At 40.9% G+C, this 10,000-nt stretch overlaps 3 non-coding genes across 3 annotated transcripts in view; all 3 read right to left on the reverse strand.

The window, feature by feature from the left end:
- LOC135267847 (large subunit ribosomal RNA) overlaps nucleotides 1–1,052 on the reverse strand; it is a 4,039-nt gene extending 2,987 nt beyond the window's left edge. The window contains exon 1 of the ribosomal RNA XR_010336219.1: nucleotides 1–1,052. This exon is cut by the window's left edge and continues 2,987 nt beyond it. This is a non-coding gene — a ribosomal RNA (large subunit ribosomal RNA).
- A 478-nt stretch (nucleotides 1,053–1,530) lies between these two features.
- On the reverse strand, nucleotides 1,531–1,687 carry LOC135267845 (5.8S ribosomal RNA). The gene has a single exon (XR_010336217.1). It is a non-coding gene; the product is annotated as a 5.8S ribosomal RNA (ribosomal RNA).
- Nucleotides 1,688–3,745: 2,058 nt separating this feature from the next.
- LOC135267852 (small subunit ribosomal RNA) lies at nucleotides 3,746–5,670 on the reverse strand. Its single transcript, XR_010336224.1, has one exon. It is a non-coding gene; the product is annotated as a small subunit ribosomal RNA (ribosomal RNA).
- Nucleotides 5,671–10,000: the final 4,330 nt, after the last annotated feature.

Genomic DNA, 10,000 nt, shown 5'->3' on the forward strand with positions numbered 1-10,000 from the left:
CGCCTCTTCTCGCAATGAGAATGAGACGCCCCGGGAGTGCGGGGCGACAGCCGTAACGGCCGCCCATCTTCCCTTAGTCCGTGCAAGACGAACTTTCACTTTCATTGCGCCTTTAGGTTTAGTCATGTCCCAATGACTCGCGCACATGCTAGACTCCTTGGTCCGTGTTTCAAGACGGGTCCTGAAAGTACCCAAAGCTATAGCGTCGCAGATCGGCGTTTCAACCGAGTCTGTCCGAGAACTCATTGGCGAACAGCCATTCGTAGACAGAACCGACACCAGGTGCGATTACCGTCATAAACGAACGCGCTTGCCAATGGTCGGGACGCTAACTGTGTAGCGGCCCGGCGCCATATGCATACCTTCGAGCGAGTCGACCGGGAAACACCGCGGGTTCGTCCGAAACGGCGAACCGTTCGAACGGGCTCCACCGCGGGCCTTAGATCGACACCCAAAGGATCGCGACGTCCTACTGGGGGAGAAGTGCACGCGTTCGACTTCGGTTCGCATAAACAAAAGGCGCGAACGACGCGTACGCCGTTCGTCGCACGATCATTTAGCGCCGCTATCGAGTCACGCTGAATCTCCCCTTTCGACCTTTCGGGTTTCTCAGGTTTACCCCTGAACGGTTTCACGTACTATTGAACTCTCTCTTCAAAGTTCTTTTCAACTTTCCCCTCACGGTACTTGTTCGCTATCGGTCTCGTGGTCATATTTAGCCTTAGATGGAGTTTACCACCCACTTAGGGCTGCACTCTCAAGCAACCCGACTCTGAGGAGAGATCCTCCCGTTATCGGCAACGGTCACTACGGGCCTGGCACCCTCTATGGGCTGTGGCCCCGTTCAAGATGGACTTGGACGCGTCGCACAATCTCGGGATGACGGATCCTCCCTAACACCACATTTCCCGGCGTCCGGTTTCGGCCGCGGGATTCAGTGCTGGGCTTTTTCCTGTTCGCTCGCCGCTACTAAGGAAATCCTAGTTAGTTTCTTTTCCTCCGCTTAATAATATGCTTAAATTCAGCGGGTAGTCTCACCTGCTCTGAGGTCGCAAATATAAATTTGCCTTTATTTTGTCAGACGATAATTACACGTATTCCGTTTATATGGCTGCCCTCCAAACAATTTCAAACATCGATCTGACGTCGTTGCGAGAATGTTGTTGTTGTTAATTATAGTGCATAAAATATGCATATAAACAACTTTAACGTCTCGGACACGACGATCGCTTCGGTCGAAATTTAAGCGTTGTGGCTGCTTTTTAATATCGGACGTGCTACGTCTAAACCAACTTGTACCAACAAACTAATAAGAATGTCAGCCGCTATTGCGTTTTAGGATGCCGCGTTATTTTTTTATATTGTTTTTATTGTTGTCTACGTTGCATAATATTTTATTATGACAACCGACAATCAATTAACAATTATAGTAACGCGTCATATTTGCACCCAACACGCTCCGACGTAATTGTCTACACAACATTGTGCGCTGTGTTTAAGACAAAAACCGAGCAGTCTTTGAAATTGACACGACCCTCAGCCAGGAGTGGTCCGGGAACAGTATATCCGAGGACCGCAATGTGCGTTCGAAATGTCGATGTTCATGTGTCCTGCAGTTCACAAGTTGACGCGCAATTAGCTGCGTTCTTCATCGACCCACGAGCCAAGTGATCCACCGTTCAGGGTAATCTTTTCAAACAAATTTAAAATATTATTACATAACGCACCGTTCCACATCGAAATCGTTTCATCATCACACAACAACAAAATAACTACTTAAGGTTATTACAATTGTGATGTATATGTGAGAAACGGACCAATCGAAAGAAACGTTCGGCGTTATATTTTATAATATTTTATTTAATTAAAGTGGCATTTGTTTCTACTTATCGAAAAGAGTATGCAGTTATAGTTTAAGTTACATAAAGAATAACCCGATGATATTAACGTTTTATAAATACGTATATATATATCTATTAGGTTTTTTTTCTCTATCAACTTTGTCTATAAAACTCTGCTCCTTTTGCGATAAGCATTATGTATATTTATTAAATAGAAAATATGTCGAAAAACCAGACGTTTTCTTCAAACAAACGCCACAGCTGCAAACTTAATCACAACAATATTTACCAAACAATACAATTGTAGGGTGTTTTGTGTGATACGTCGTTTGGTGGGCATTCTAAGAACGTCCGTCGACATAAAAACGAATCAAAAGAAAAGCACAGGCAGTGCAAAACGTTCCTTCGTCAGTCGGGCGTATATCATTTAAAACCCACAGAATCTAAAAAAGTTAATAAACTTTTTTATTTAGATTCCTACGGTTCGTCGCGTCGTTAAAGTAAATTATTACTTCGACGCATGCGGAACCCAGGTACCCGAAAACCGTAAGCCTAAGCGTTTTTTTCCAAACATCACTCACTATCGATAAAGTAAATTGATTTTATGTATTTATAAAGGTGCGTTTGTATGTATAGTAGTATAGTAGTAGTATATTTTGTTATTGGTTGTTTCGAGCTTTTTATTGTTATAAAACGTTTTTGTAGTCTTGTACATAAAGTACAGACGAATAGACAGCCCCTTTTATTTATTAATAAACTCCAACCATTTACAAATTGAATTACAACTACAACATCTCTTTTACACATTAATTATACACCATCTTTATTTTCTTTTTTCCGAAGCGAATACGATGAAGAAAATACGCAAAGACTGGCTTACAAAACCGTAAGCCTAAGCGTTTATTTTTCAAACATCACTCACCATCGGTTAAGTAAAATGATGGTATGTATAAATGTGTATTTGTATGTACAGTAGCGTATTAATTTTGTTGTTGGTTGTTTCGAGTTTATTTATTATTATGGTTTGTATGTATAAAGTTTTAGTCTTGTACATAAAGTACAGACGAATAGACAGCCCCTTTTATTTATTAATAAACTCCAACCATTTACAAATTAAATTACAACTACAACATCTCTTTTACACATTAATTATACACCATCTTTATTTTCTTTTTTCCGAAGCGAATACGATGAAGAAAATACGCAAAGACTGGCTTACAAAACCGTAAGCCTAAGCGTTTATTTTTCAAACATCACTCACCATCGGTTAAGTAAAATGATGGTATGTATAAATGTGTATTTGTATGTACAGTAGCGTATTAATTTTGTTGTTGGTTGTTTCGAGTTTATTTATTATTATGGTTTGTATGTATAAAGTTTTAGTCGTGTACATAAAGTACGATCGTATTGGCAGACACCATTATTATTCATTCATTCATTCTTGTTTGTTATTATAAATAACTCCAACCATATACAAATACTACAACAACAACAACAACATCTCTTGCACATTAATTATACACCACCACTGTGTATTAGTACTTTTTTTCGAAGCGAATACGATGATGGAAATACGCTAAGACCGGCACTGCGAAAGCAATAATAAAACGTTAGCACATAACCATCTTTCGACAATATTGATTCGTGTTAATGTTCGAAAAAATTCTTTGAAAACGTCGTTTACGGCACGTTTACAATCGATTTATAAAATAAATCGAAAAACGTAACAACAGATCCGCTTAATGCAAGACGACCCGTTGTTGCTTTTCCGTTCGACGCATAATAAAGAATTTTGTATGAGAATTGATCATCATACGAATAGTGTATGTATGTGTGTTTTTTGTTGATCAGCACAGACAAAATGTGTGTGTATGTGTGACAACTAAACAACAACATTTACACGTTAATGATCCTTCCGCAGGTTCACCTACGGAAACCTTGTTACGACTTTTACTTCCTCTAAATGATCAAGTTTGGTCATCTTCCCAGCAACATCGGCAACGTCGAAACGCCACCGCGCACCGGTCCGAAGACCTCACTAAATCATTCAATCGGTAGTAGCGACGGGCGGTGTGTACAAAGGGCAGGGACGTAATCAACGCGAGCTTATGACTCGCGCTTACTGGGAATTCCTCGTTCATGGGGAACAATTGCAAGCCCCAATCCCTAGCACGAAGGAGGTTCAGCGGGTTACCCGGACCGCTCGGTCGGGAGGACACGCTGATTCCTTCAGTGTAGCGCGCGTGCGGCCCAGAACATCTAAGGGCATCACAGACCTGTTATTGCTCAATCTCGTGCGGCTAGAAGCCGCCTGTCCCTCTAAGAAGAATTGTTTGTACGCCGACAGTAAAAACCGCACATAGAGACCGGGCGAACCCGGCTCCAGCCGGCATTTGGGATGTCGAAATACGCCTATTTAGCAGGCTAGAGTCTCGTTCGTTATCGGAATTAACCAGACAAATCGCTCCACCAACTAAGAACGGCCATGCACCACCACCCACCGAATCAAGAAAGAGCTCTCAATCTGTCAATCCTTCCGGTGTCCGGGCCTGGTGAGGTTTCCCGTGTTGAGTCAAATTAAGCCGCAGGCTCCACTCCTGGTGGTGCCCTTCCGTCAATTCCTTTAAGTTTCAGCTTTGCAACCATACTTCCCCCGGAACCCAAAAGCTTTGGTTTCCCGGAAGCTGCCCGCCGAGTCATCGGAGGAGGAACGTCGGCGGATCGCTAGCTGGCATCGTTTATGGTTAGAACTAGGGCGGTATCTGATCGCCTTCGAACCTCTAACTTTCGTTCTTGATCAATGAAAGCGTTTTTGGCAAATGCTTTCGCTTCTGTCCGTCTTGCGACGATCCAAGAATTTCACCTCTAACGTCGCAATACGAATGCCCCCATCCGTTCCTATTAATCATTACCTCGGGGTTCCGAAAACCAACAAAATAGAACCGAGGTCCTATTCCATTATTCCATGCACACAGTATTCAGGCGAAGTTTTAGCCTGCTTTAAGCACTCTAATTTGTTCAAAGTAAACGTGCCGGCCCACCTCGACACTCAATGAAGAGCACCGCGGCGGGATTGAGTTGGGCCGCCCTCTCGAGCTAAGCCCACCGGCAGGACGTCCCGCGAAACGCCAGTTAACACCGCGAACGATGAACCGGCGGCGCGGGACACAAATTCGACTACGAGCTTTTTAACCGCAACAACTTTAATATACGCTATTGGAGCTGGAATTACCGCGGCTGCTGGCACCAGACTTGCCCTCCAATTGATCCTCGTTAAAGGGTTTAGAGTGTACTCATTCCGATTACGGGGCCTCGGATGAGTCCCGTATCGTTATTTTTCGTCACTACCTCCCCGTGCCGGGAGTGGGTAATTTGCGCGCCTGCTGCCTTCCTTGGATGTGGTAGCCGTTTCTCAGGCTCCCTCTCCGGAATCGAACCCTGATTCCCCGTTACCCGTTACAACCATGGTAGGCGCAGAACCTACCATCGACAGTTGATAAGGCAGACATTTGAAAGATGCGTCGCCGGTGCGAGACCGTGCGATCAGCGTAAAGTTATTCAGATTCACCAAGTTGTACGATGACGGCGAAACCGCCACCGATTGGTTTTGATCTAATAAAAGCGCTCCTTCCGTCTCCGGTCGGAGCTCTGTTTGCATGTATTAGCTCTAGAATTACCACAGTTATCCAAGTAAATGTGGGTACGATCTAAGGAACCATAACTGATTTAATGAGCCTTTCGCGGTTTCACCTTAATTTGGCTTGTACTGAGACATGCATGGCTTAATCTTTGAGACAAGCATATGACTACTGGCAGGATCAACCAGGGAACTGTGTTTTTGTGTTTTTTGAGACAGACGAGAGAATAAAATACTCATCATCATCGTTTATAAAGATGAAGAATATGCGCGTTTGTGCGAAACAATCTAACATATAAGAAAGTAACGCCACGCTGTTTCTTCTTTTCTTCGTACGATATAGAGATAAATGTATCGTCATCATCGTCGTCGTAGTCGTTAAACACCACAACACATATATCGGTCAATAAAGGCATAATAATAATATTTATAATATTATTTTTTACCTTTGCCGATTTAAAAGTTCAAACATTCTCTTCACTCTTCGCAAGATTGAATGCGACGTGAATTTATGAAATTCTTTCGAATCCATAAACGTTACGAATATTATATAAATATTCTCGCTCGGATATAGAGAGTTGACGCATTTATTATTTTTGTTTGTTTAAATCACAACATTTGTTAGTTCAACAAAGTTTGATTGCATAAGGACCGCCAACGTAAGAGAATACGTTTTGCCGCATCCGCAATCTCGCTGTGGGGAACTGGGCGAGCCACAAAATCACAAAATAAAGCAATCTCGCAAGCAAAGCCCTATTCGAATTCGATAGCGGAAATGTGCGATAAACGTCGATAAATTGGAAGCAAATGCAGAACGTATACATAATCGGTCGTTTTGTCGTCGTCATTTATGATAAACTTCGACTAAACCGTTACACCGTTCATATCGCCTCACTCAACGCATCGACACACACCACTACCATATGTATACCAGCGCGACACCGATCGAGGCAGCCGCACGGTATTGGATGTGCGCACCGCTCCACTGACATAGCTCCACAGGCGACGTCTACCGAAGCGCACAGCTCTATAACTATAAGGCATACACACAAAGGGAGAAAATATTTTAAATATTGATAATATTAAAAAGTCATATTTTATATTTAAACCATTATAAAATTTAATTATAAAAACGTTTGTTTTAAAAAAAATAATTAATTAATAAAAACAAAATTATTTTAAGCGCCGTACTTCGTAAACGTCGTACTTCGTTCGTCGTATGTGCAAAGTCAAATGAATGCTGTAGTTAGTCGCAGTTGGAACGTCTGAATGTCGTACAACGTAACAATAATTTTGAGTGCCCTAATGTGTAGACGTCGTACTTCGCGAACGTCGCACTTCGTAAACGACGTACTTCGTGAACGTCGCACTTCGTAAACGACGTACTTCGTGAACGTCGCACTTCGTAAACGTCGCACTTCGTAAACGACGTTACTTCGTGAACGTCGTACTTCGTAAAGGTTATGCAATATTAATACACATTTGGTGTATTGCAAGTTGCATTTTAATAAATATTATGCATTTTTATGTTTTAAATTTAATATCTAGGCCAAAATACTATGTTTATTTAATTGTTTAAATGTGTACGTTTATTTATAGATACGTAATTTACATAAAAATTTGTTTTTTTTTTTATTATATGCAACTACAAATAAAACATTTAATATTTTCAAACGTCGTACTTCGTGTAAGTTATGCAATATTGATACAAATTTAGTGTATTGCGGGTCGCAATAATATTAATTTATATTTGAACGTAGTACTTCGTGAAGGTTATGCAACATCAGTACACATTAAGTGTATTGCAGGTTGCATTATTATTAATTTATGTTTTCTCACTTTTTACCTTCATATAAAAAAAAATTTAATATTTTTGGACGTCGTACTTCGTAACAGTTATGCAATATTGATGCACATCTGTTGTGCTGCGGGGTTGCATTTTATAAATTTAATGTATTCTTATGATTTACTTTAATGTCTAGGCAAAAAAACACTTTTGATTAGTTGCTGAATGTTTACATTTATTTACAGATACGTAATTTGCAAAAAAATTTGCTGTTTTTTTATTATATACAACACAAATAAAATTCTTTAATATTCTTGAACGTCGTACTTCGTGTAGGTTATGCAATATTGATACAAATTTAGTGTATTGCGGGTCACACTAATATTAATTTATATTTGAACGTAGTACTTCGTGAAGGTTATGCAAGATCAGTACACATTAAGTGTATTGCAGGTTGCATTATTATTAATTTATGTTTTCTCACTTTTAACCTCAATATAAAAAAAAATTAATATTTTTGGACGTCGTACTTCGTGAGGTTATGCAATATTAATGCAGATCTAGTGTGCTGCGGGTTGCATTTTATAAATTTAATGTATTTTTATGTTTTACTTTAATATCTAGGCAAAAAAAAACAATTTTGATTAGTTGCTAAATGTTTACATTTATTTACAGATACGTAATTTGCAAAAAAATTTGCTGTTTTTTCATTATATACAACACAAATAAAATTCTTTAGTATTCTTGAACGTCGTACTTCGTGTAGGTTATGCAATTTTAATACACAATTAGTGTATTGTGGGTTGCATTATTATTATTTATTGTTTCGTTTTACTTCATCACTTTGTGAACGTCGTACTTCGTTTGTACTATGAACGCTGCATTTCGTCGCAGTCGGCAGCACGTGCGAATAAACGTCGTACAAGAAAATCACGATTTTGAGTGCCGTACTTCGCAAACGTCGTACTTCGTCTATACTATGTACAAAGTCAAGTGAACGCTAAACCTCGTCGCAGTCGACAGCAAGTGCAAATAAACGTCGTACAAGAAAATCATGATTTTGAGTGCCCGTACTTCGCAAACGTCGTACTTCGTCTGTACTATGTACAAAGTCAATTGAACGCTGTACTTCGTCGCAGTCGGAAGCAACTGCAAGTAAACGTCTTACAAGAAAATCATGATTTTGAGTGCCGTACTTCGCAAACGTCGTACTTCGTCTGTACTATGTACAAAGTCAATTGAACGCTGTACTTCGTCGCAGTCGGAAGCAACTGCAAATAAACGTCTTACAAGAAAATCATGATTTTGAGTGCCGTACTTCGCAAACGTCGTACTTCGTCTGTACTATGTACAAAGTCAATTGAACGCTGTACTTCGTCGCAGTCGGAAGCAACTGCAAATAAACGTCTTACAAGAAAATCATGATTTTGAGTGCCGTACTTCGCAACGTCGTACTTCGTCTGTACTATGCACAAAGTCAATTGAACGCTGTACTCCGTCGCAGTCGGCAGCACGTGCAAATAAACGTCGTACAAGAAAATCACGATTTGAGTGCCGTACTTCGAAAACGTCGTACTTCGTCTGTACTATGTACAAAGTCAAATGAACGCTTAACTTCGTCGCAGTCGACAGCACGTGCAAATAAACGTCGTACAAGAAAATCACGATTTTGAGTGCCCGTACTTCGCAAACGTCGTACTTCGTCTGTACTATGTACAAAGTCAATTGAACGCTGTACTCCGTCGCAGTCGGCAGGACGTGCAAATAAACGTCGTACATGAAAATCCGATTTTGAGTGCCGTTCTTCGCAAAAGTCGTACTTCGTCTGTACTATGTACAAAGTCAATTGAACTGCTGTACTTCGTCGCAGTCGGAAGCAACTGCAAGTAAACGTCTTACAAGAAAATCATGATTTTGAGTGCCGTACTTCGCAAACGTCGTACTTCGTCGTACTATGTACTAAGTCAATTGAACGCTGTACTTCGTCGCAGTCGGAAGCAACTGCAAATAAACGTCTACAAGAAAATCATGATTTTGAGTGCCGTACTTCGCAAACGTCGTACTTCGTTGTACTATGTACAAAGTCAATTGAACGCTGTACTTCGTCGCAGTCGGAAGCAACTGCAAATAAACGTCTTACAAGAAAATCATGATTTGAGTGCCGTACTTCGCAAACGTCGTACTTCGTCTGTACTATGCACAAAGTCAATTGAACGCTTGTACTCCGTCGCAGTCGGCAGCACGTGCAAATAAACGTCGTACAAGAAAATCACGATTTTGAGTGCCGTACTTCGAAAACGTCGTACTTCGTCTGTACTATGTACAAAGTCAAATGAACGCTTAACTTCGTCGCAGTCGACAGCACGTGCAAATAAACGTCGTACAAGAAAATCACGATTTTGAGTGCCGTACTTCGCAAAACGTCGTACTTCGTCTGTACTATGTACAAAGTCAATTGAACGCTGTACTCCGTCGCAGTCGGCAGGACGTGCAATAAACGTCGTACATGAAAATCACGATTTTGAGTGCCGTACTTCGCAAACGTCGTACTTCGTCTGTACTATGTACAAAGTCAAATGAACGCTGCATTTCGTCGCAGTCAGAAACAAAGCAAACGGTCGTGCAATGAAACAATAATTTTGAGTGCTGCATTTGTGAGCGCCCGTACTTCGTTTGTTACTTTATGGTCACATGAACGTCGTATTTCATCACACAGAGCACCATACTTAATGCACT

Source organism: Tribolium castaneum, unplaced genomic scaffold, assembly GCF_031307605.1.
Source record: "Tribolium castaneum strain GA2 unplaced genomic scaffold, icTriCast1.1 ptg000105l, whole genome shotgun sequence".
NCBI classification, from domain to species: Eukaryota; Metazoa; Arthropoda; class Insecta; order Coleoptera; family Tenebrionidae; genus Tribolium; species Tribolium castaneum.